The sequence below is a fragment of the Lathyrus oleraceus genome, chromosome 6, assembly GCF_024323335.1.
Source record: "Lathyrus oleraceus cultivar Zhongwan6 chromosome 6, CAAS_Psat_ZW6_1.0, whole genome shotgun sequence".
In the NCBI taxonomy this organism is placed as follows: domain Eukaryota; kingdom Viridiplantae; phylum Streptophyta; class Magnoliopsida; order Fabales; family Fabaceae; genus Lathyrus; species Lathyrus oleraceus.
The window spans coordinates 484,630,196-484,657,829 of NC_066584.1; positions in this window are offsets into that span (position 1 = coordinate 484,630,196).

The following is a 27,634-nucleotide window of genomic DNA, read 5'->3' on the forward strand; positions in this document are numbered from 1 at the left end:
CTACATTGGTAGGACTTCAAACAACTCAAGAATCAATGGAATTGAGCAACGATTTAAGAGAATCGAAGAGTTTAAGATTTCTGCAAATTACCTTCAATGGAGGTCTGAGCTTGCTAGATCTTGATCTGAATCGTGCTTGGCTTCACTTCACTTGCTTGCAGGAGAGGAATGGAAAGGTTTAGAAGCAAAAGACTCCTGGAGAATTGAATTCCAAAATAGTGGAGATTCAAGCTCAAATTCAAATGAATTTATCAAGGTTATCCTTTTAGAGTGAAGGGTTTTCAATGGAGATTCAAAGCTGGCGCAATATGTGTGTGAATTCTGAGCATAAGGGCCTCAATTTATAGGGAAATCAAATGATATTTGCACACTCTTTCCACTTTCCAAATTTGGTAAAATGATGATGCTATGCTGCATGGGCGTGCATAGGCCTATGGAATGATGGTTTGAAAGTCCATATGAATGATCAGATGCTTTAAAGATGGAGTGGATTGCAAGGTACATGTGCATTGTCACTTGAAGATTGATCCATGCCAAATGATATCAGCCTATTTAAGCCATGCACAGCCTATGCATTTCTCATCCAAAATGAATGAATTTGAGCTATTTGGAAAGGTGAGATCAAGAGAAACAAGTTTGATGTAGAACACTTTTTCATTTGGAGCTTGGAACTTGGAGATATTTGAGGTGGAAATTTGGAAAAATTTGACATTTCAAAATTTTTCTAAGTGTCAAGCCATATGTCTCAATATTCCACCTTGCTTAACTTTTTATAGGAGCTTCAAAAGAGAAAAGTGTCTTCATAAAAGTTGTATCTATCTCAAAGAACTTTAAAATGGTCACATATTTCATGTCATTTGTATTTGAGATGATAGAGTTATGCATTTTTGAAGTTTGGAAAAATCACTTGATCAATGGTATAGGTCAAAAATGACCTATAATGTAGCCTCATATCACATGTTCAAAGAAGTTGAATTAGCTTCCACTCAAAACATAAAATTTGAATTAGACACATTTAATTTCATTTTTCAACTTGGAAATATTTCATCTCATAAAAATGGAGCATGTTACGGCCTTGGGAAGTTGACTTTCAAATTAGGGTTTAGACAAAATGACCTATAATGTTTCAACATAGAAAATGCTTTTCCAAGCAAAACTAGATCTAGGTCTCAACATTAAAGTTGTTTATAATGTCATTTAGAGTAAGTTTTATTTTGGAATAATTTTCATATGATGAAAATTGTAGGAGATAGGGTCTAGGGAGACCCAGTTTTGATTAGATGAATTCATCTGGCCAACCACCATCAACCAACTTGCTAATTTCCAATTCTCTTGACTTTCTTGGCTCATTGTAGATCATATATGCATAACATGATGAATTTGAAGTGTCCCTTGAGAAATTTGATCAATTTTATGAGATATTTTGTTGGAGAAGTTACTCAAGATATCTAGCCCAACTAGGGTTTCCAAGGAAAATCACCTTCAAACTCTTGAAGAAAACTTGATCAATATAACATGAAGAGAACATTGGGACTCATATATGACGCTTATATATATTCTTGAATAAATTCTTGGTTGTGCTCTTTGTTCATTGAGGGTCTCAAACCCTAGATGTGATCTTGGTGAATCAATGAGATCATGCCCTTCCTACAAAAGAGTTAGGCAAATGAAAAGATATATTTTTGGTATTTTGGTTAGTAAAAATGATAATATACAAGTATAATATAATCACAAAGTGCTTGGTGATCTCTCTCAAAACAAACCCAATGAAAGAGGGGTAAAGAGGATGCCAATACATGATCCCAATGCTAATGCTTATGATGGAATTGCATGAGGGATCTTAGGGTCAAAATTGGGGTCTTACAGTGTCCTTTTAGGGCCATGCGCCAAATGTGAAAGCAAACCCTTTTCCCGCTCATGGGAACTCTTCAGTGAATATGGTGGACGGTTGTCCTGGAGAATTCAAGGTTTTTGATGTCCGGTTTATCCAAAGGTCTTTGGTGCAAATTCACAAGGATATCTGTATGGTGAGTGACTGTGAACATGACATGATGGTTGTGTTGTGTGTAGTGTGAACCCAAAAGGGTGTGATATGGTGAAAAGGGACATCCAGCGTCTGATGGATGAAGGCATGATCCATATTTTTCAATCCCTTCATGTAGATGACGACGCCAATGTCATAGTTCCCGTTTTCAAGCAACAAGAGTGGTTGATAATTCAGTATGATAGTAGAAGCAACAAAAATGTCAATCAAAGATCAGTATCGCCGTTGGTAATACGGTTAGCGGGCCCGGTCCCGTATGCATATGATAAGGATGTACCATACCAGTATAATGCTACAATGATGAAGAATGGTCAAGAGGTCCCGTTACCTACGACTAGTTCAGTAGTGAGCATTGCTAATGTTACGAAGGTGACCCATAGTGGTCGAGTGTTTGGGCCGGTGGTCCTAGAGGAAACGATTGTTGGTAAGAAGGCGGAGGTGCCTAATGTAGATCCAATTGGTTGTTGAAAGGATAAGTCTGGTGAATCCAACAACTTGAAAGCCCATGATGATGATGAGGTACTCCGACTGATAAAAAGAAGTGAATTTAAGGTGGTTGAGCAGTTGCTTCAGACTCCCTCAAAAATCTCAATGTTGTCTCTGCTTTTGAATTCTGAAGCGCACAAAGAAGGACTATAGAGAGTTCTTGAACAAGCATATGTAGAGCAAGATGTTACTGTGGATCAATTCGATCACATTGTGGATAACATCACTTCATTCAATAACTTGAGCTCCTGTGGTGAAAAACTCCCTGAGGAGGGAAGAAATCATAATCTGGCTTTGCATATTTCAATGAACTGTAAGGAAGATGCTTTGTCAAATGTGCTTGTTAACACCGGTTCGTCACTCAATGTGATTTCAAACTCAACTTTGTCAAAGTTATCTTACCAAGGAGCTCCCACGAGGTATAGTGGGGTAATTGTCAAAGCCTTTGATTGCTCACGCAAAACGATTATTGGTGAAGTGGACCTTCCAGTCAAGATAGGTCCGAGTGATTTTCAGATTACTTTTCAAGTAATGGATAGCCACCCGGCCTACACCTGTTTATTGGGAAGGCCATGTATTCATGAGGCAGGGGATATTACCTCCACTCTGCACTTGAAGCTCAAATTTGTTAAGAATGGTAAGCTAGTGATTATGGGAGGAGAGAAGGTGCTGTTTGTTAGCCATCTGTCATCTTTCTCATATGTAGAAGTTGAGGATGAGGTTGGGACTCCGTTCCAAGCCTTATTTATTGCTGCTGAGAAGAGAGTTGGGGCACCTATGTCCTTGTTGAGAGATGCTCAAAAGATTCTTGAAGATGGTATTGTTGATTAGTGGGGGCGCATGGTAGAGGTCTCCGACAACAAAGGAAGAACTGGTTTGGGGTTCCAGAAAGACTCATCAACTGTTAGATATGAAGATATGCAACTCAGCTTCTTTAGCGGAGGGTTCATTCATGGCAATGAACAACACTTAGCTGGTGTGCTAGAGGATGATGAAGAGGAAGACTGCACCAACTTTGTAACACATGGAGGGACATGCAACAATTGGACTTCCGTTGATATTCCTATTATTTTACATCGATCTAAGTAATTGCTTTAATATTTTTAAAATCCTTTTCCTATGCCTAAGGGAGAAGTGAACATTGTTTGGGCATTTTAAATTGATCATCAATAAAATTAATTCTATTCATCCACATCCTTGATGTTTATTTTTACTATTTGCTTTATTCTGAAAATGGTAATCACAAAAAACATAAATTAACAATATAATTTTCCATATGCATAATATTTAGTCACAAATTCACTTCTCTAAAATCAAAATATCAAATCATTATGCAGGTTGGTTCCTAACCCCATTGAATAAAATGATCCTTCTCCTTCTCCAAATTTTGAATTCCCTGTGTTTGAGGCCGAGGAACAAAGTGATATAGAAGTGAGTGAGAAATTGTCTCGTCTTCTTGAGCAAGATGAAAAGATTATTCAGCCGTTTGAAGAGCAGATTGAGCTAGTCAACCTGGGTTCCGAAGATGATGTGAAGGAAGTCAAGATTGGGTCTCGATTGTGTTCATATGCTAAGGAGGGGTTGATTGATATTCTTCGAGAGTATTCAGATGTGTTTGCTTGGTCCTATCAAGACATGCCTGGGTTGGATTTTGAGTGAAATTATCAACCATTTCAGCTATAAATAGAGCTATAATTGCTCAGAAATGAGGACACAATCGCGCCAGCTTTGATCCCCATTTCAAACCCTCACTTCTCAAAGGATAGGCCTGAAAAATTCTCTTGAATTTGAGCTTTAATCTCCAATGTTTTGGAATTCAATTCTCTAGGAATCCATAACTTCTTAACCATGCAATCCTTCACCTGCAAGCAAGTGGAGTGAGATCAAGCACAAGCAAGATCAAGATCATTTGAATCCAGACCTACATTGAAGGTATTTTCCAGAAATTTTGAACTCTTCGTTTCTCTCAAATTCTTGCTCAATTCTATTGATTATTTGGTTGTCTGAAGTCCTACCAATGTGGGCATGAAGTTTGAGTTGCTTTGAGGCCAAATCGAAGAAACTCAGTTCATGTACCTCAAATTTCAACTCCATGTATCTGTCAATTGTAAGACCCTAATTTTGACCCTAAGATCCATTATGGCATCATGTTATTGCACAAGTGCATTGCCTCAAGGATCATAGCATGTTTGGCTCCTTAACTCTAGGTTTGCGACTTGTTTGAGTGATTTGAGATCACCAAGCATGTTTTTATTATATATTATTGCATTTATTATTTTATTACTAACCAAAAGCATAAAAATATGTCACTAACTCTTTTTGTTTTGAAGCTCAAGTGGTCATGTGCTCCACAATGCTCCTAGGAGGCTCCTAAGCCCAGTGCAATGGCTAGATGAAGAAGAGAAAAAGCATCACAATGGTCCACAAAGTTCCTAATCATCATAAATGTCTCCCAAGTATCTCAATTTTCCAATTTGATCAAGATAACCTAAAAGGCTTGAAGATTGTTTCCATAGGAAACCCTAATTTCATTATGGTTTAATTGTGCCTTGCCCATGAAGCAATCTCAACCTCTGATCAAATTTAATCAAGTTAAGTTCTTTCATTTATCATTTTATGCATATATGAGCCTATTTGAGGCCACTAAATCATTTATTCATCAAGATTGGATGTTTGACTTTGAAAAGTTGACCAGACAAGTCATCTAACTAAGCTGAGGTTCAATGAGCTATAATGTTTGATGTATTTTTCAAATGAAAATAACCCCAAAAGAAAACATGTTCACAAGAACCATATGAACAACTTTCATGTTCATAAAAAATCCATTTGAAGCATTTAAGGTCATAATTCATTTCAAAACATTATAGGTCATTTTGACTGAAACCCTAATTTTGGGTCAACTTTCCAAGGGCACAACTTTCTTAATTTTTATGATTTTGAGGTGAGAACAAAGGCATTGGAAATATTGATATGTCTACTTAAAAGTTTACGTTGGACAAAACTTCATAATCCTAAAGGAAATACATGTGATATTGCAAAACATTATAGGTCATCTTGGACCTAATTCATTGAATTTGAAAATCCAAATCATGCAAAATTTGTCAAAGAAAATCCAAATCATGCAAAATTTGAGTCTATATTGGCCACCTTTAAAAGATCTACAACTTTTGTGTTGGAGATTTTTCCATTTAAACTTGTATCATGAGGACAGAGGGGTTTAACCAAGCTTACTTTTGGGTTAATTTTTCAAAATGATTTGAACATGTTTTGTACTTGAATTTTCCAAGCCAGTTTTGATCAATTTGCACATGCCAAATGATCTTTTGTCCAACATGACTTTTGTTCCTTATTTAAAGAGCTTTCCAACCATTACTAACAATAGTCTTTGGGGTCTACGATTTTTGAGTTTCAAATTTCTTTTCATTTATGTGCATTCTTGATATTTTATGTTGAAACTTGAAATGCAACTCCTTTCCATCCAATGTACATGACCACATGCCTTCTATGTGAACATAGCAAGCTCCTTCAGCCATCCATGGGCCTTTCACACATCCACAAAGGCCCATGCACTCAAATTTTCAAATCCCATGCACATGAGTAAAGTGTGATGATCAGATGCATTCAACTATAACTAGAGGCTTCCTCTCCTTCATTTCATAACCTTTTGGAGATCCCATATGCTGCTGCACTGAAACCACACCCTCACCAAAGGAATCATTCACCATTAGTTTCAGATTTTCGAGCTTGAAATTCAGTAACATTAGCTGAGTTTCAAAGCTAGATTCCTTAGCCAATCATCACCCATACATCCAGGGATCAAAGAGGAGCAAGAAGTTTGAAGAATTCGTAGCCAGAAGCTCACCAATTTGAAGGTATCAACTCAAACTGTTTAGATCAGAAACTCATAATTCAATGTAGTTTTCTTGTGTTTTGGTGGTTCTCTGAAGGCCTCATACTTGAGGCAAGCTTTTGGTGCATTCAATTTGCCATTTCATGAACAATCCATGTGGACACCATAATTTTCTCCTTCGTCTTTCTTTCAATGTAGGAAGAATGAAGGAAATCCAATGGTACAGTGATGATCTACATCACATGGGCTTCATTCCCATGTCCTTGTTTTTCGTTTTTGATAAGTTTCATTTTCCTGCAAATCTGGCCGGAGTTTGTGCGGTTGGCCGGGGAAGACGGTGGTTTCCACCGCCACCACCATGTGTAATGCTCAGGGCCCTTGGATTTCCCTCCCACGATCTAATCTCACACGTCCGTTTTAATTACTTGTTTTAATTCATTATGTGGCGCTGTTGACTTGAGACGACAATGTATCCTCAGATCCAGACCGTTAACCGTTGCCACGTCAATTAATGAATTAGATCTAGTGGCTCAACATTTTTCGCTTATTTTCATTTTCTCTTTATTTTCTCTTAATTCATTTGATTTTCAAAAACTCATTGAAAATTCATATGAAGTCAGAAAAATATGAGACCAACTTTGAAATTTTTCTTGAAAAATCTAGTTTCATATTATGATTTTTAATTATTTTTGTAACTTCATTTGATATTATTTATGAATTACTTGGTTTTTAATGATTTTAATTCATTTTAAAATACTTTCCAACATTTAAAAAATACAAAAATATTTTCATAGCATCTATGGATCATGATAAGTCAATGAAAAATAGTCTCAACAATTTCTTGTTTGTTTTGAGATTATTTGAGATTTTAATTCATATTATGCCATTTTTGGTTGTTTTTAATTGATTTTAATTACTTTCTGACTTTAAAATTTTGTAAAAAAATTAGTCAAAGTTTTTTTGGCTATGTTGAACCTATGAGAATTTAATTGGACTCGTTGAAGTTGTTTTGAATTGAATTTGAGTTTCAACTTTGTTTGTTTATTTTTTATTTATATTTTCTTTTAATTCAAAAAATACCAAAAAAATATTACTAACTTCTTGACTTGTTATATTGATTCTTCTTCTGTTTGGTGTTGAACAAGGTTGAATTGATTCAACTTTGATCAAATTCATTGGATCTTGTGGTTTGAAAATCCTTAAGGATCATCACCTAGAAAGATGAATGAATTTGATCAAGGATGAGTTATCCCTTGATCAATTGGGATTGGTTGTTGACTTCTTACCCCCTCCCTTTCATCTCCATCCATTTCTTCCCATCAATGGGCAATGAGTTAAATTCTTGAGGTTGGTCTTGACAAATGGGAGTTTAATCTTCTTTGATCCAAACCAAGCTTAACTTGATCCATGATCAAGTGAGTTATTTTGTGTCAAAGATAGGTTACTTCTTGTTCAAGCAAATAACCAAAAGTCAATACAAGGCCCTTCCCCTTTTGTTTGGCATGGCAAGTTTATGGAGCTTGGCTTACTAGTCATGACCTCTAACTTGTGTTCTTTGCCTATATTCTTATTAACCGACCTCAGATAGGTGTGATTACTATATTAGTCCACTTACGATTGCTTAACATAGCGCTACATTGTCTTATGACAAGCTAACATAACTATACTAACTACTAATTTTAATTTGAGCTTTTAAATTCTTGTCATTTACTTTTAGTGTCATTTATTTCTTGCTCATTATTCATCTTGATTTTCATTTTGCTCACTAGAGCACATATTTTATGTTTATGTCATTTTTCTTTTGCTCATTTGAGCTCATTATTGTATATAAATATATTGCTATTTTGTGTTGTTTCTTTTTGTTTTGATGTGAATGAAAATTCAAAAGGAGAAAGGACTTAGAATTAGGATTTACCCATGCTTAAAGGAGTTCAAAAGCAACTAGGCTTCATGCCTTTAGAATGCAAACTTTGTTGAAGAGCAACTAGGCCTCATGCCTTTAGAATGCTAAAATTCAAAGTTGACCTCAAAGGACTTCTCTTCAAGCTTATTCTTTGTCCATTCCATTTATTATGATGTGTGCTTTTGTGTGATAGGACCCTCATCTTAAGATTGTGAAAAGAGGATCATTGTCATGAGTAGCCATGTTAAGAGACAAGCCAAATGGAGATCCTAGGAGCTTGAATTCAAATGATTGATTGCTTGTTTGTGTACTAAATCCAAAGGAAAGGAGCATCTTGAGTCATATCTATGACTCCAAGAAAAGGAACTCCAAGGGTTACCTCTTCCCTCTTATCTTTGTTTGCTTTAGGAATAGCCCTTCTCTCTTCTCCCCACTCTAACCAAGCCAAAAATCATTTTCAAACTTTGACTTTATTTCAAATTAGAAACCTAGGCATTAGGCCTTTGACTTTTCAAAACTCTTTTCATAAGTACTCATTGTAAATAAACTTTAATCCAACTTTGACCTCATTTTGTAAAGAAATTTAACTTGTAAATATAACCCATTTCAAGTTTGTTTTTGTGGTTCCAATGGCCACTTGTTAAAACCTTTTCAAAAACATTAGTCATAGGTTTGAGTTATCATAGTGGTTGATGTAAATCTCACCTCATCCTTAGTGTTGGATTATAAGCCTTCCATGCTTATTATAGGGTTAACCCCTCACTAGCATGTTGAAGCCTTCCTCACGTGGTGGATTGTTGGTTTAGGTTGAGTTTTCTCCCTTTGATAACAAAAGACCTTAAGGCTTTTGACTAAAATCAATTCACCCATCTTTGAAATTTTTACCATGAACTACGAAGTTTTGATCCTCCTTTGTGATGGTACGTAGGTAATGGGTTCATCCATTCAAACAACAAAACTTTTAAATATAATCTATTCTCTTCCCATCCCTCCAATCTTTTGCACAAATCTTTTCACAAATACAAACCTACAACACATATTTGCAAAAAGGGTTCCCTTAGAGTACTAAGGATGTTTTGGGTGCATAAAACCTTCCCATTTCATAACCAACCCCCTTACCTAGATCTCTGACATTTTTATTAGTTTTTGATTTGAAAAACTTCTTACTTGGCTTTTGTTCGCTTTTTAGCCTTTCCTTGGGACAAATAAAAGTGCGGTGGCGACTCGAATTGTATGTTGACTTTTGGTTTAGTCAATAAACCTAAAGGTAACAAAAACCCTGCTACAGAAAAGTGGTGACTCTGCTGGGGAAATGCGTTAGCCCCGTGGGTTTAGCCTACTTTTTGCGTGTATGTGTTGTATGTTTATATTTGTTTGTGGAATATTTTTTGTGCAAATTTGTGATGAATGTATTGTTTGTAATGTATGAATTGCTTGACATATTAGTTGCTTGTATGCTTTTTGGTTTCTTGTGAGATGAGTTCTATACCCGAAGTCGAGTTCACTTATGATATGAGAATGGCATAGTCTTGTTGACTTGTGTGGAGTTATTCCTTAACAAGTTAACTTGTAAGTCCATTCACTTGGTGGAGGTCTTATTGGGATCACTAATGTCACACGAGTAGTCATGGTTAGGCATTACTTTTTCCAATAGGGACCCTAGAAACCAAGGACCTTAGATACCTAGCCCATCTTGGCCTATTTCAGGACGTAGTGCAAAGGTCATTCAAGTGTAAGGCTTGATGCGATTGTTACGCGATACTACACTCATAAGAGTCCCTCTTGAGAATATTTTTGGAGTACGAGTATTCGTTTTATCCGATAATATCAGAAAGATGGGATGATGACTATGAGAACCTTTTAGAACATGATTGTCAGGTTTAACGATAGTACACTCCCGTTGGGTGGTTCTTAACCGAGACTCCATGCTCGTGACTCACAACAAACCCGTGATTCGCGGTCGATCCGTTCTCGTATATCCTCAAAATCAATGGAACTTGGGTGTTGATAAGGTGTAAACCATAATCCACCCAAATGGATGATTGATATTGACGATGACTTGAGCCATCCCGTGACCTTTGTGTGGTGTGACTTGCTTGATCCTTAAGTGTGTTTGTTGCATTCATGTATCCTTGCATTCATCCGCATTCATGTCATCAACAACAAGATTTTTACAAGGAACTAAAAAGGTCTATTTACAAATTTTCAGACATGCATAAGCAAAGAAGGAATACGAAAAAGTACAGTTTCAGACAACCCGATTTGAGAGAGTTAAGGCGTCTGACATCTTATGTATTAGAGCCCTTGGAGTTCAAAGCTCGCCATGGGAAGCTTCTAACCATTCTCTCTATCACGGTGGATGAGGGTTTGATGAGTGTGTTGGTGCAGTTCTACGATCCTCTGTATCGGTGTTTCAGTTTTCCGGATTTCCTGCTTTTGCCTACTTTGGAGGAGTACTCTTATCATGTGGGTATACATATTCTTGACCGATTGTCGTTCAGTGGTTTGGAGAAGGTTATGTCTTCTCAAGAGATTGCTGACATGCTTCACGTGGAGGTATCTGACATTTTTGCCAATATGACTACTAAGCGTGGAACTCAAGGTCTCCCGTATGATTTTCTGATTTCCAAAGCCACCCTGTTTGGGAAGGCCATGAGTAAGGAATCTTTTGAAGCCATATTTTTACTCCTCATCTATGGGCTAGTGTTATGTCCCAACATCGACAACTTCGTGGATGTGAACGCTATTAGGATTTTCGCTTCTCTTAATCTCGTTCCGACTCTGTTGGGTGACACTTATTTCTCTTTGCATATGAGGAATGCAAAGGATGGTGGTTCCATTGTATGTTGTTTGCCTCTGTTGTACAAGTGGTTTATTTCGCACTTGCCTCAAACGCTTGCCTTCAAGGAGAAAAAGGGATGTCTACGGTGGTCCACGAGACTTATGGCTCTCACTAATGATGATATCTCTTGGTATAATCGTGTTTATGATGGCGTTAAGATTATTGATTCTTATGGTGAGTTCTCCAATGTACCTCTTCTTGGTACATGTGGTGGAATTAACTACAACCCTGCTTTGGCTCGCCGTCAACTAGGGTTCCCCTTATGGATAAACCTAACAACATTTCGTTGGAAGACTTATTCTTTCAAGAGGGTAAATATCCCAAAAACATGAAGGACAGGATGGTCCGCGCCTGGCGCAAGGTTCACAAGAAAAGGAGGAATGAGCTTGGTCCGAGGAATTATATTGCTTTGGAGCCTTACACCTCTTGGGTGAGGAAGAGAGCCCTCGAGTACCGCATTCCGTATGAGTATCCGAGACCTACCCCTATTGTTATGGTTGGGCCTTCAAACCTCCCAAATCATGGAGTAGAGGGGTTGAGAGACGAAGACTGTTCGCGTGCTTGGGTTCGTGAGCGTGAGGAGCTTCTTCAGCAGCTTAAGAATAAGGATACAATGATCGAGTTTATAGAGCATCAGGTTAATGATGAGCCTGATGATGTGGTTAGTTCTTTCTGCCTCACTCATCTAGGTTTTGGAAGAAGAGATACGATCAGCTCGCCAAGGAGAAGGCCGACATGGAAGCAGCTTATGAGAGAGAGGTGAAGAAGCTTCGTGCTATGTATCTTCCGACCTAGAAGGCTTTAGACGACTACTTCTAGGGCTCCATAGGATGTTTATTCTCCTTTTATCTTATATTGTATTTGGTTATCGAAATTGTACTACTTCTTTAGTGTAAAAAGTTTCCAAATATTATATTGCTATGAGTATTCCACATATGTCTAAAAAAGTTCAATATTTTCAAAACATTTGCAAATAGATCCTTATAAAGTTCCTCCGATAAAAAACAAATCATATGCACGAGCATTGCATGCATCATATGCATAAGCAGGTTTTGGTTCCGAGCTCTTAATACAGTGGTCTAACTCTTTGCTCTTCATTTATTTTGAAGACAAGCTGATGCATCCTTACCGCACTCGCGCAAATATCAAAGCAATGGCCGAACAACTAGAGAATGAGAACAGAGAACTCAAAGAAGAAGTCAGTCGGTTATCTGCTCTGGTGGAGTCACTACTTTAAGCTCAGAAGCAAGTTGTAAATATGCAAGTGACCGCGTCCAATCAAGCGCCTATGATAGCTCCTACCTCTATACCAGCCCCTGCCATGGGATCAATTTATGTCATGCCTTCCGGTTACCCTTGGGGGATTCCCCATAATTTCATGCCTGAAGGACATCATTTGCAAGTGCAAGTTCAACCGGCATCTAGCCCGGTCCCTGTGGTGCCACCCCCGGTGGTTAATTATGTTCCTACTCCAGCTCTCATTCCTCAAGTCTGTGTTGACAAGACTATCTACCATTCCGAGGCCTTTGAGAACCCGGATGTGTATGACAAGTTAGATGAGATGAGAGACCAGTTCTCTGACTTGAGGAAGGAAATGAAGGCCCTTCGAGGGAAAGACTTGTTTGGGAAGAGCGCCTTTGAGCTCTGTTTGGTCCCAAATGTAAAGATTCTGATGAAGTTCAAGGTCCCAAACTTTGAAAAATACAAAGGGAATAGTTGTCCGCTAGCCATTTGGTCATGTATGCTAGAAATATGTCTACACATACCGACAATGATCAACTGCTCATCCAATATTTTCAGGACAACCTGTCTGGTGCTGCCTTGATATGGTATATGGGTCTTGAATGTGGCTCTGTACGCACTTTCAATGGCCTCGGTGAGGCTTTTGTAAGGCATTACAAGTATAACATGGATATGGCTCCGGACAGAGATCAACTGAGGGCAATGTCCCAAAAAGATAAGGAAACCTTCAAGGAGTATGCCCAGAGGTTGAGAGAATTGGCAGCTCAGATAGAGCCACCATTGGAGGAGAAGGAGATGACAAAGATATTTCTGAAGACTTTGAGCTCTTTCTATTATGAGCGCATGATTGCTAGTGCTCCCTCGGACTTTACCGAAATGGTAAATATGGGGATGAGGCTAGAGGAGGGAGTCCGTGAAGGACGTCTATCCCGTGATGATAATTCTTCGGCAAAGAAATATGGAGGATTTGCCAGAAAGAAGGAAGGGGAGAGTCATGCTGTTTCTTCCCATAGTAAAAGAAGTCCCTTTGTAAGGAGGAAGGAAGTGCGACCCGTCGTCAACCAACACCAGGTGGCTCATATAGCCCCTGATTTCAGAGAAGCTCAACAACCACAACAACAATCTCGTCAACAACAACAGGCTTACCAGCCTCGTGGCAACAACAACAACAACACCAACAATTATGAGAGGAAGAGGGTGACTTTTGACCCGATTCCTATGACCTACGCTGAACTGTACCCTTCCTTAATTGATAGGAAGTTGATAACTCCTTGTGATCCTCCTGCTGTGCCAGCCAATCCTCAATGGTGGTACAAGCCTAAACTTCATTATGTGTATCATTCCAGTGCTCCCGGACCTGACGTGGAGAACTGCTTCCCGTTGAAGACCAAGGTGCAAGACCTTGTGAGGAGTGGGCTACTATTCTTTGAGGATGTAGGGCCTAATGTTAAGAAGAACCCATTGCCCGAGCATGGGAAGGCGACTGTCAACATGGTCCAGGGGTGCCCTGGCAAGTATAAGGTCCTTTATGCGAATGACATAAGGCAGTCTCTGGTAGAAATGCATAGGATGTTGTGTGAGCACAGTCACTATGAGCACGATCATGATAGATGCCATGTGTGCACTGTTAATGAAAGAGGATGATGCAAAATAAGAAGGGACATCCAAGAGATGCTAGACCAAGGGATGATCGAGATACTTCAAAATCGTGATGAGGATGAAGTGGATGTTATTACCCCTGTGTTCAATATTCCTGATCCTGTTGTCATTAAGTATGATGGCAGCAAAAGAAAGGTGGTACCAACTCTTGTGATAAAGCCAGTGGGCCCTGTCCCATATTTGTCAGACAAAGCAGTCCCGTATCATTACAATGATGTTATGCTTGAAGATGGGAAGATGATAAGAATTTTCGATGTTAGTGGAGTGACCCATAGTGGTCGTGTTTTCTCGGCTCAGCCGAAATCCCATGAAAACATCGTGAAGAGGGATGTTGTTAGTTCTGCCGGTCCCGTGGGGACCTCTTCTTCAAATCATTCCATTCCTGTTGTGAAGGGTGTTGACCCTATTGTTGTCAAAACCGACAAAGCTCCTATTCTAGTTGGCCAGTCTGGCACGTTGAGAGAGGATGGTGACGAGATGCTCAGGCTCATCAAGAGGAGCGAGTACAACATTGTGGAGCAGTTGCTTCAAACTCCATTAAAGATATCTGTCTTATCTTTGTTGATGAATTCAGAGCCACACCGTGAAGCGTTGCAAAGGGTGTTGGACGTGGCATATGTGGATCACAATGTCACGATTGAATAGTTTGATAGCATTGTTGCAAATATAACTGCCTGCTACAATTTGAGCTTCTGCGACAGTGATCTTCCCGAGGAGGGAAAAGACCACAATTTGGCCTTACATATCTCTATGAACTGCAAAAATGATGCCTTGTCCAATGTGTTGGTGGACACAGGGTCATCACTTAATGTATTTCTAAAGTCCACTCTCGCCAAACTTTCATATCAAGGGCCTCCCATGAGGCCGAATGGAGTAGTAGTAAAAGCTTTTGATGGATCGCGCAAGACCGTGATTGGTGAATTAGATCTCTCGATCAAGATTGGACCTAGTGATTTCCATATCACTTTCCAAGTTATGGACATACATCCGTCATACAGCTGTTTACTTGGTAGACCATGATTCACGAGGCAGGCGCCGTGACATCCACCCTACACCAAAAGTTGAAGTTCGTCAAGAACAAGAAGTTGGTGGTGATAGGGGGAGAGAAGGCTCTCTTGGTCAGCCATTTATCTTCCTTTTCCTAAATCGATGCTAAGGATGAGGTTGGAACTCCATTCCAAGCCTTATCTATTTTTGAGCCTCATAGGAAAGGACTTTCTTCATTTTTCTCCTACAATGATGCGAAGTTGGCCATCGAACGTGGCGCAACTAATGGTTTGGGAAAAATGATAAAGATGGAAGATAATAAATCGCGGGCTGGTATAGGGTATTCTTCCGGTGATCTAATGATCTTGGGTTGTTTCAGAGTGGAGGTTTCATCCACACCATTGTTGCCGTCATCGAAGAAGGTGAAGAGGAAGACCTCATCAACTTTGTCATACCTGGTGGGATCTGCAATAATTGGGTCGTTGTTGATGTTCCAACAGTTATCCATAAGTCAACGTAATATGTTCATTCCTGTTTAAAAACCCTTCTCCCATGCCAAAGGGAGAAGTGAAGACATTATTGGCTTAATTGATTAATACAATGATATTCATTCAATAATCGCATGTTAAATGTTTGTTTTTCAAATTATTTTTCATTTTTTGCTTTTCGCATGAAATTGGTGATCACCATAAAACCCTAAAAAAGAGAATAAAATCAATCTTTTCATCTGCATAATGATTTTCCTTTTTTGAATTCTGAAATCTCTTTTATACTCAAAATCATAATGCAGGTTGACCAAACCCATTGAAGATAATGATCCAACACCATCTCCCAACTTTTAGTTCCCTGTATTTGAGGCAGAAGAAGATGATATTGAAGAGATTCCTGATGAGATTACCCGTCTGCTTGAGTACGAGGAGAAGATCATTCAGCCACAAATTGAGAATCTTGAAACAATCAACTTGGGGTCTGAAGACTGCATTCGTGAAGTAACGACTGGGGAACTCCTTGAAGAGCTGTTAAGAAAAGTCTGATTAAGTTGATACGAGAATATGTCGACGTCTTTTCCTAGTCGTATGAAGACATGCCTGTGAAGCAAAAGCTCAGAAGAACTCATCCTGATATGGCAGTGAAGATTAAAGAATAAGTTCAGAAGGAAATTGATGTGGGGTTTCTGGTGACTTCTACATATCCTCAATGGGTGGCCAATATTGTGCCTGTACCTAAAAAGGACGGAAAAGTCCGAATGTGCGTGGATTACCATGACTTGAATAAAGCTAGCCCAAAAGATGATTTTCCTCTACCACATATTGATATGTTGGTAGACAATATGACTAAATTCAATGTCTTTTCATTTACGGACGGGTTTTCGGGTTATAATCAGATTAAAATGGCACCCGAGGATATGGAGAAGACAACATTCATCACACCTTGGGGAACATTCTAATATCAAGTGATGCCCTTCGGTTTGAAGAACGCCAAAGCCACGTATCAACGTGCTATGACTACCTTGTTTCATGAAATGATGCTCAAAGAGATTGAGGTGTATGTCGATGATATGATTGCAAAGTCGAGTACGGAAGTTGAACACGTAGAACACTTGTTGAAGCTTTTCCAGCGTTTGAGGAAGTACAAACTCCGCTTGAATCCGAACAAGTGTACATTTGGAGTCCGTTCCGGCAAGTTATTGGGCTTTATTATCAGCATGAGAGGTATTGAAGTTGATCCTGCCAAGGTCAAAGCAATACAAGAGATGCCTGCGCCCAAAACTAAGAAACAAGTCCGAGGTTTTCTTGGCCGCTTGAATTACATTTTGAGATTTATATCCCACATGACTGCCACATGTGCACCTATATTCAAGCTCCTCCGGAAAGATCAGTGTCATGATTGGACCGAGGGTTTCCAAAAGGCCTTTGATTGTATCAAAGAGTATCTGTCCGAGCCTCCGATTCTGTCTCCGCCTGTTGAAGGGAAACCATTGATTATGTACTTGACTGTGCTTGATGATTCCATGGGTTGTGTCCTTGGTCAACAAGATGAATCAGGAAAGAAATAATATGCAATATACTACTTGAGTAAGAAGTTCATCGACTGTGAGTCTCGATACTCAATGCTTGAGAAGACATGTTGTGTTGTGGCTTGGGCCGCTAAGAGGTTGGGCAAGTATATGTTGAATCATACAACCTGGTTGATATCCAAAATGGATTCGATCAAGTATATCTTTGAGAAGCCTGCTTTAACTGGGAGAATTTCCCGTTGGCAGATGTTGTTATCCGAGTATGATATTGAGTATCGAGGTTAAAAAGCTATTAAAGGTAGTATCTTGGCTGACCATTTGGCGCATCAACCAATTGAAGATTATCAGTCTGTGCAATAGGACTTCCCTGACGAGGAGATTCTGTATTTGAAAATGAAAGATTGTGATGAGCCTACGCTCGATGAAGGGCCAAAGCTTGGTTCCCGATGGGGTATGGTGTTCGATGGTACTGTCAATCAGTATGGAAATGGTATTGAGGAAGTGATTATTACTCCTCAAGGCACACATTTTCCTTTTACAGCAAGGCTAACTTTCAAATGCACGAATAATATAGCGGAGTATGAGGCTTGTATTATGGGTTTGGAAGAATGTGTTGATCTTAGGATCAAACATCTTGATGTTTATGGCGATTCCACCCTGGTCGTTAATCAAATTAAGGGTGAATGGGAGACGAATCAGCCTGGCCTCGTCCAATATAGAGATTATGCGAGGATTATTTCAACATTCTTTACTAAAGTTGACTCCATCATATTCCTCGAGATGAGAATCGGATGGCGGATGCTCTCGCTACGCTTGCTTCAATGATTGCTGTCAATTATTGGAATGAAGTCCCAAAGATTACCGTGATACGCTTGGGTAGACCAGCTCACGGGTTTACGGTTGAGGAGATGAAAGATGATAAGCCATGGTATTATGATATCAAGTGCTTTCTCCAAAGTCAATCTTACCCTCCTGGGGCATCTATTAAAGATAAGAAGACTTTGAGGAGATTATTTGGTAGTTTCTACCTTAATGGTGATGTGCTTTACAAGAGGAATTTTGACAAGGTTCTGCTTAGATGCGTGGATAGACACGAAGCAGACCTGTTGATGACTGAAGTCCATGAGGGCTCATTTGGTACTCATTCCAATGGACATGCCATGGCGAAAAAGATGTTGAGAGCAGGCTACTATTGGCTGACAATGGAGTCTGACTGCTGCAAGTTTGTGAAGAAATACCATATGTGTCAGAATTATACGGACAAGATTCATGTTCCCACGACACTTCTGAATGTTATTTCCTCTCCATGGCCTTTCTCCATGTGGGGAATTGACATGATTGGCATGATTGAACCGACGACGTCAAACGGTCACCGTTTTATTCACGTAGCCATTGATTACTTCACTAAGTGGGTTTAAGCGGCATCTTATGCGAATGTAACCAGGCAGGTGGTTATGAGGTTTATCAAGAACCAACTTATATGCCGATATGGTGTGCCAGACAAGATCATTACTGATAATGGATCTAACTTGAACAATAAGATGATGAAATAGCTATGTAGCGAGTTCATGATTGCACATCATAATTCTTCTCCCTATAGACCCAAGATTAATGGGGCTGTTGAAGCTGCTAATAAGAACATCAAGAAGATTATTCAGAAGATGGTTGTCACGTACAAAGATTGGCATGAGATGTTGCCATTTCCTTTGCATGGCTATCGTACATCTGTCCTCACTTCAACAGGGCAACCCCTTTCTCCCTTGTATATGTCATGGAGGATGTGATCCCCGTAGTGGTCGAGATCCCATCAATGAGAGTCTTTATGGAAGCCATGTTGACTTAGGATGAATAGGTTCAGAGTCGTTATGACCATTTGAATTTGATTGAAGAAAAGAGATTAACTGCCATGTGCCATGGTCAGTTGTATCAGCAAAGGATGAAGAAAGCCTTTGATAAGAAGGTCAAGCCTCGTGTGTTCCGAGAAGGTGACCTCGTACTCAAGAAAGTCTTGTCTTTCGCTCCCGATCTCAGGGGCAAGTGGACTCCAAATTATGGAGGTCCATACGTTGTTAAGAGAGCCTTTTCAGGCAGTGCTTTGTTGCTCACAAATATGGATGGAGAGGATTTCACTCGTCCTGTAAATTCAGATGCAGTCAAGAAATACTTCGCCTAAAAATAAAATAAAACAGAATAGCTCGCTAAGTTGAAAACCCAAAAGGGTGGCTTAGGCAAAAATGAGCATCTTGGTGGATTGAAAACCCGGAAGGGAAATCCAGGCAAAAGTTGGAGACATAAAAAATGATGAATATATATCCCGATAGATTGAGTACCTCCCCTGGGGCAATCTAGGCAAAAATTAGGGATTTGGCAAGTAACTGCATCCTGACAAGACTTTGTTCTACAACTGTTGTCTGTCCAAGATTCTTACTCAGTCATCATCAACTGAAGTTTCGAATACAGTCGATTCAGAGTTGGTGGAGAAACGGTCATTATGTTCAATGTATCCCTTTTCCATGTATATCACCGATTTCCAATTTGTAAAGGTCCATGGAGTCTCGCCATTTGCGGACTACCATTCTCTAAAATAAATTTGAGCCTTTATGCAATTCTTTGCGCTCTTATTTGTTTCTATTTAACAAATTTTTGCATGTTTTAATTGATGAATATCAATGTTTTAAACAAATAAAGTTTTCATGAATAAACTGTTTTAACAAAGTGAACATTCACAATGACTGAAAGGATAAGTGGAATGTCCTCAGTGCTTTCCCAAGGATAGTATGATCACCAAAGGGTAAGACATTTGTTCATATTCGGGCATTCTTTCTCCTTATATTCTCTTCATCAGCCTTTGAGTTGTCTCTCCAACTGAGCACAAAAAGGATGATAAATCATCAGCTTCATGGAGAGTCTAGTATGAGAAATTCTCCTGGATGGCAGTGGATTGATCTGTCTTATGGATTGCCTATCCCTAGCAGGATTTTTGGATGTTCATCCAATACATTCCCGGTGGTTTGTTTATGTATGCATACTTGTTTCTCCCTCAGAGTTTTGGCAATCCATGATTGGTATATGGTTAATCTGTGAATGATCCCTTCTTTTCCAAATTTTTGCCTCGATACTTTAGAGACGTGTATACCTCCCTATTTGGAACTAGCATTTGTGTTTTATCATTTGTATGGTTGTCATCCCTTGTGTGGAATGACCTAAAATCCCTTATAGATTGATAAAAGTTGATATGCTTTGAGTTGAGAATACTCCTTGTCTCATTATCCTGACTGTCTACTCACGAGGAAAGTTGTCTTTCCCTAGCCTGATTTAGAATCTCAAATGGAGTAAGCATGTGTTCCCTAGAGAGCTACCTTTCCGTATAATTGTCTTCTCAGCAGGAAGTTGCCTCGCGCAATGAATAAAGGACTTGTTTCCTATTTCATTTATTTTGAAAAGGGGTGTCCCCGGTATGTCGCTTGGTGATGAAGGATTCATTTCCAATTTATCCAGCAAGGATGGTTTCCGCAAAATCATTTACGGCTTGTCCTCAGTAGGGTTGCCAAATCAGAGTTTCATGTTTGTATATCCTCCGAGTATGAAGATTTCTTCTAGCATTAAGAGATGGTGGTGAAAATGTTTATTTCCTTCACCAGTGGAGCAAAATGCTATCATTCCCCTTTGCAGAGATTCCTCTCCGGTAGATAGAAGGAAATGTTTTGTTTGATGTACATCTGATTGGTGGTTGTTCCCCATAGAGTTTCACATCATTTCTTAATAAGCTTCCCCAGTAGAGTTTCTTCTCTGGAGGATCTTATTATTATTTAAACCACATGTCCCAAGAGAGTTGATGGAAACTCCTTGACAGTTTTTTTGGCATCTTCCTTATGTTAGGATTGAAGGTGAGAAAAACAAGAAAGGCGGGGTTTGAATTCTTTTAGAAAATAAAAGCTTTTTCAAAAGTAAGAACACACAGAATTTTATACTGGTTGGCTTATAACACAAAGCTACTCCAGTCCACTCGGCCAAGGTGATTTCGCCTTCAAAAAGGACTTAATCCACTAATCTTGAAAGATTAATACAACCAAACGTCTAAGAGAGTGATCTCTTAGTCCTCCCAAGTATACAGACTACGCAGAGTCACTTGAGGAACAAAAGCAATTTAGCAATAATAAATTTGTAATGAGAGCGCTTCTAAAGGTAAGCAAATATTACAGCAGAATAAGCAAGTAAGTGTTTTCACGTATGAGCAGCAGCTCGTGAAAAAACTAAGAGAGAATGTAAGGAATTTATCTGTGCATTGTTGTGTCTCTCAATGAGGTAGGTTGTCCTTTATATAGTGGTGAAAAGGACCGTTGGAGTGATGACAGAATATTGGCCTTTGATGAGCATTCAATGTCATTACTTCTGTGTTTCTTTCCACAACCAATTTGTCTCCCTGAAAAACTTCTTTCTAAATATACTTTCTTTCCATTTGAAGAAGTTCTTTCCGTTACTCTATCTGGATTTGGAGAATCTTCATCAGAGTCTTTGTTATCTCGGAGTTTCTGTGTCAACCGGAGATTGCGTTGAGGTTACGTCAGAGCTTCTAAGAGTACTGGTCTTTTAGATCATCAGAACTGAGTCCAGTGGAAGTTTAGAGCTTCTAGTATTCTGCTGTCCTGTTTTGCTCGGAATCAGAACTTCTGGAGCGCACTTCTTCTTCAGATGCTTCTGATCTTCTAATACTTTGTATCTGATCAGAGTTTGTATCTGATAAAACGATTAGTTTCCTTTGTTGTTGTTTAGAGTCCTGCACACTTAGAGAATTTTCGTTAGGGTGCCATTTTTGGTTTCATCCTTTGTTATAATCAAAATCCTGGAACTCTATTGTAGAACAAATTTTTTTCTTACAATCTCCCCCTTTTTGATGATGACAAAACAATCTTACTTAAGAGATGAAACATTTAGAGATAAGAATATTTAGATCAAATAGACGTGAGCTCCCCCTGAGATAAGTCTGGAAGTTCAGAAGTTCTTACCGGAGCTTCCATGATATGATGTTTCTAGATACTCTTCTACAAATTTCTAAGTCAAAAACGATTAGAACCATTTAAAACAATGTTTGCAGAGTACTGAAGGATTTAGATATGTTTTCATCAGAGCTGTTTTTAGTTCTCCCCCTTTTTGTCAGAATAAAAAATACTTAGAAAAAAATGAAGGAAAGACAAATATATATATATTCAGACAGAAAATACAAACAGCAGAAAGCGAGAACAAACACAACAGCAAGCAACAAGCCAATTAGCAAAAAAAGAGTCCTAGGTGCCTAAGGGTTTGGAGGTGGAGGCATCCTCCGAAGCAGCTTGGTCAGTTGATCCAATCTAGCTCGGACTTCTTTCTGCTCCTTCTGAAGATCTTCAAGTGTCTTCAGAACCAGAGGGACAAAGGTGGAAGACTCCCCCTGAGTCAGAGCATCTGGTTCTACCCTGTTGGCATATTCTTTAGCACGGAGACCTTCAGCTTCAGCAGTAGCTTTAGCTTTAGCTTCAGCAGCAGCTTTTGCTTTACCTTCAGCAGCAGCAGCGTCAGCTAGAGCTTTGGCTTCAGCTTCCTTAAGTCTTTGAATTTCCTCTTGCCTTGCTTTTTCTTCTGCTTCCTTTCGGGCTTGCTCCTCAGCTTCTCTGGCTAGGAGCTCCTGTAGTCTTACTTCAGCATCTCTGATGAAGTCGTTTCTTACTTGCTCAGAGAGGCTCTTCAGTTTGAAGGCTTCAGAGGTCATCCAACCAATAACTCTGTTCCAGTGTGTCCTAATAGCTGAAGGATCATCACTGATGCCAGAGTTGACGGTCCGAGACTTGACCTTGTCAACTGAGGCTCCTGCAAACAACACTATTGCTTCCTCTAGGGTTGGCAGGGTGTTTTCTGGTTCAGAAGGTGGAGAAGTGGGAGGGCTTAGCTTGAGAGTGGGAGTTTGTGGTTCAGCGGATGTATTTGGTGGGTGTGTGTCAGAGGTATTTGGTTCAGAAGGTTGAAGGTCAGATGGTGTTGGTTTTGGTTGTTCTGTGGGTGGTGAAGTGACTTCAGGTTCAGGTGTGGTTTGTGTTGGCTGTTGTGAGGCTAGAGTCTGAGCTTGAAGTTAGGCGAAAGTGGGAGATGAGGGGTCAGAGTGTTATGTGTCTTATGAAACATTGTAGTAGGGAGGTGATTCTGGGGAAGAAGATGAAGAGGTGGTTTCATTCAGCATTTCTACGTCAGAAAGAGGTAAGGTGGTGGTGGCAAGGTTAAATTTCTGGGATGATTGATGAGGGGTAGATAGGTGTTGGTTGAGGGATAGAAGAAGCAATGGGATGTGTTTTGCAGAGGGAGCAAGAGAAACAGAATTACCAGAAGGCCCATGCAGAGGTGCTGGAGGTCTTGATCTGGAGGATTCTCCTAGTCTTGTCTTCTTCGCTTGCCTCGCCTTTTCAGAGGGTCCTCGTGGATGCTTCATGAAGTTTGGAGGCTTATCTGGTAGATCGCTTAAGTTGAAGTTTGAGATATCCACTCCTTCTTTCATCAAATTATCTAGATAATAAAGGATTACATCTCAGGGGTCTTCCTTTGAGAACAGATAGAGTCCATGGGGGATCTCCCTCTGATCTTTTAGAGCTTCCCAGGAGGTGTCCAGAGTAGGTTTGAATTTGACTTGATCCAGAATCCCCATGCTCTTCAGATTTTTGGCGTTGAGAGGTTTTCCAGTGTCGATCATCACGTCTTCCATGAGTCTGAGCGTTAACAGGTGGTCCACCACGCGACTTTCAATCAGAACGTCAGAGATTAGCCTTCCCAGAGGAATGTAGTTTCTGGGCTTCATGTTGTTTCTTGTATCTCGTACAGAGTCTCTGAGATACTTGAAAAGAAGTGCTGGAAGGCAGAGCTTCAGACCCTTGTGGATGCAATATAGAATGCACTTCTGGTCTGTGTTGATGTAGTTCGAGGAGTTTGAAGCTGGGCGATGGTGGATGGTACCCATAATGATCTTCAGCCAAACACGGAGGTTCTGATGTAGCTCCTTGTTCTTCTGCCTCCATCTTTTTCCATGCCCAGAAGAGCAGCAATGGACTACTCAGTTATCACTATTTTGACTCCCAGAACATAGGAGACAATGAAGTGATCATCAACATCAGCGAATCTCCAGAATTCCTGCACTAGATTTGTGTAGACAGGACCATACAAGCGTTTCAAGTAGTTTCTCCAACCTTGATTTATGAGTTCATCAGTGAGGTCAATGCCATTTCTACGCATGTTGTCAAAATCCACCAAGGATTCACATAGCACTTCCAGTTTCTCAAATGGCGTTGCAAGATTGATGTGAGGCTCACGATCAAGAATGTGAGGCTCTTTGTAGATGGGAGTTGTGACTACCTCGGTAACCGCTGGGTTTGGGTTGCTTGAACTTGGAGTTTGTTCGCTTGAATCCATTTATTGAGAGAAGTTGTAAACAGATTGTTGTTTAGCATCCATGAATGTTGTTGAAAGCTGGGATGAAGATGAAGAATGCTGCAGGAATGCCTTGAGAGAGCTGAGGTTTAAGGGTGTGTGAGATTGAAAAGTGTGCAATGTGTGAAATGAATGTGTTTAAATACCAAATTAGGGCGCATGCAAAACGACACACAAAACAGAGTTTAGCACAAAAACCAAGTCAGCACGTTTAGAGGGAAAATGATTATAGCTCATTAATGATGTCTAATCCCAACAGTCAGTACACTGCTCGAGGAGATCTCAAGATCCTGTTCCTTGATTACTGCTAGACAACTGTCTAGAAGTTCCAAGGTCAGACGCAAGGTACTCCACGTGTTAGCTTTATCTGATCTTCAGGAATACCAAAGGATTGGTTCCTGGAGATTTCTAACTCAGATAACTTCTAACTTGGTAGGAGTATCAGAGTCAGAGGCAGAATCCATTGTGTTTACATCAGAATCTCATTTTACAACTTCAGAGGCACATATTATTCAAGGCAATTTTGAATGTTCAGATTCTTTAGGATGAAGAGGAATCTATCTTCAGCTAAGGGTTTAGTAAAGATGTCAGCCCATTGATGATCAGTATCAATGAATTTCAATGTTACTACCCCTTTCTGAACATAGTCTCTGATAAAATGATGTTTTATTTCTATGTGCTTAGCTCTGGAGTGTAAAATGGGATTCTTGCTTAAATAAATGGCAGCAGTATTATCACAGAAGATAGGAATGTTACTCCCGAAGATTTGCAGATCCTCTAATTGATTCTTCATCCAGAGCATCTGAGTGGTGCACAGTGATGCTGAGATGTATTCCGCTTCTGCAGTGGACAGGGCTATGGTTGGTTGTCTTTTGCTGGCCCACGATATCAGATTCTTTCCCAGAAGCTGACAATTTCCAGATGTACTTTTTCATTCCCATTTGTCTCCTACATAATCTGCATCACAAAAACCAGATAGTCTATACTCTGATGTTTTCTCATACATCAGGCCCACGTTAGGAGTTCCTTTCATATATTTGAGAATTCTTTTAACTGCTGTTAAATGAGTTTCTCTAGGATCTGATTGAAATCTGGCACAAAGACAAACACTAAATAGAATATCAAGACGAGTAGCAGTCAGATAGAAAAGAGAGCCTATCATACCACGATAGAGCTTCTGACAAACCTTTTGACTGACTTATTCTTTTTCAAGAATGCAGGTTGGATGCATAGGTGTCTTTGCAGGATTGCATTAAGCCATTTTAAAATTCTTCAGAATGTATTTTATGTATTTACTTTGATGAATGTACGTGACTTCTGAAGTTTGATTGATTTGAATTCCTAGAAAGAACTTTAGTTCTTGCATTAAGTTCATTTCAAATTCTTCCTGCATTAGCTCAGAGAATTCTTGACATACAGAGGCGTTAGCTGAACCAAACATGATATCATCAACGTATATCTGGCATATCATGAGATCATTATTAATGTTTTTACAGAAGAGTGTAGTGTCAACTTTTCCTCTAATAAAATCATGTTCCAGAAGAAAATTGCTTAATCGTTCATACCAAGCTCTTGGAGCTTGTTTAAGTCCATATAAAGATTTCTTAAGTTTAAAAACATGTTCTGGATAATTTGAATTTTCAAAACCTGGAGGTTGGTTGATGTACACTTCTTCTAATATATAACCATTAAGGAATGCGCTCTTGACATCCATTTGATACAGTTTGATAGAATAATTTATAGCGAATGATACAAGTAAGCGAATAGATTCTAACCTGGCGACTGGAGCAAAGGTTTCATTGTAGTCAATACCTTCTTGTTGACTGTAACCTTGAGCCACCAGTCGGGATTTGTTTCTGACAACTTCTCCTTTCTCATTCAGCTTGTTTCTGAACACCCATCTGGTTCCGATAATGTGAGTGCCTCTGGGCTTAGGAACAAGATCCCAGACGTCGTTCTTTGTGAATTGATCTAGCTCTTCTGGCATGGCTAGAACCCAATCGCTATCTTGAAGTGCCTCATCATAGAAAGTAGGCTTGATCAGAGATACTAGTCCCAGAGGAGTTTCTTCAGGAGTCTTGAAGGTAGACCTAGTTCGGATACCTTCGTCCTTATTTCCCAGAATAAACTCTTCAGATATGTTGAGGCGACTTTTAGATTTCTTTGGAATTAGTGGGGATTTAGGTCCTTCTGAAGTTTGAATGGCAGATGCTTCTGGAGCTTTAATCTTCTCGTCCGAACCTGCAAGAGTGATCTCCAGATCTGCAAGTTTCTCAACTAGCTTTGACTTTTCAGGGTCAAGCTTATCATCAAATCTGACATGAATTGATTCTTCCACAATTTTGGTTTCTGTATTGTGTACTCTGTAGCCTTTAGAGCATTCTGAGTATCCTAACATAATACCTTTTTGTGCTTTGGAACCAAACTTGTTCAGATGTTCTTTAGTATTTAAAATAAAACAGGAACATCCAAAAGGATGAAAATATTAAATGTTTGGTTTTCTTACTTTATACAGTTCATAGGGAGTCTTCTCCAGAATAGGTCTTATGGAGATTCTGTTCTGAATGTAACACGCTGTATTTACAGCTTCGGCCCAAAAGTGCTTAGCCACATTTGTTTCATTGATCATGGTTCTGACCATCTCTTGGAGTGTCCTATTCTTCCTCTCTACAACTCCATTTTGTTGTGGAGTTCTAGGGCAGGAGAAATCATGGGATATTCCATTAGAGTCAAATAATTCCTCAAAAAATTTATTTTCAAATTCCCCACCATGATCACTTTTGACTCTGATGATTTTAGAGTCAAATTCGTTTTGCACTTTGGAACAGAAGCTAGTGAATACAGAGTGAGACTCACTCTTGTGCTTTAAGAATTTTACCCATGTCCAGCAACTGAAATCATCAACAATGACTAGTCCATACTTCTTTCCATTGAGTGATGTTGTTTTCACAGGACCAAATAAATCAATGTGAAGAAGTTCCAGAGGCTTAGAGGTAGAAATAATATTTTTCTTTTTGAAAGATGTTTTTGAAAATTTTCCTTTCTGACATGCTTCACACAGAGCATCTGAAGACAACTTCAACTTAGGTAGGCCTTAGACTAACTCGAGTTTATTTAGCTGAGATAATTTTCTCATGCTAATGTGGCCCAAGCGTCTA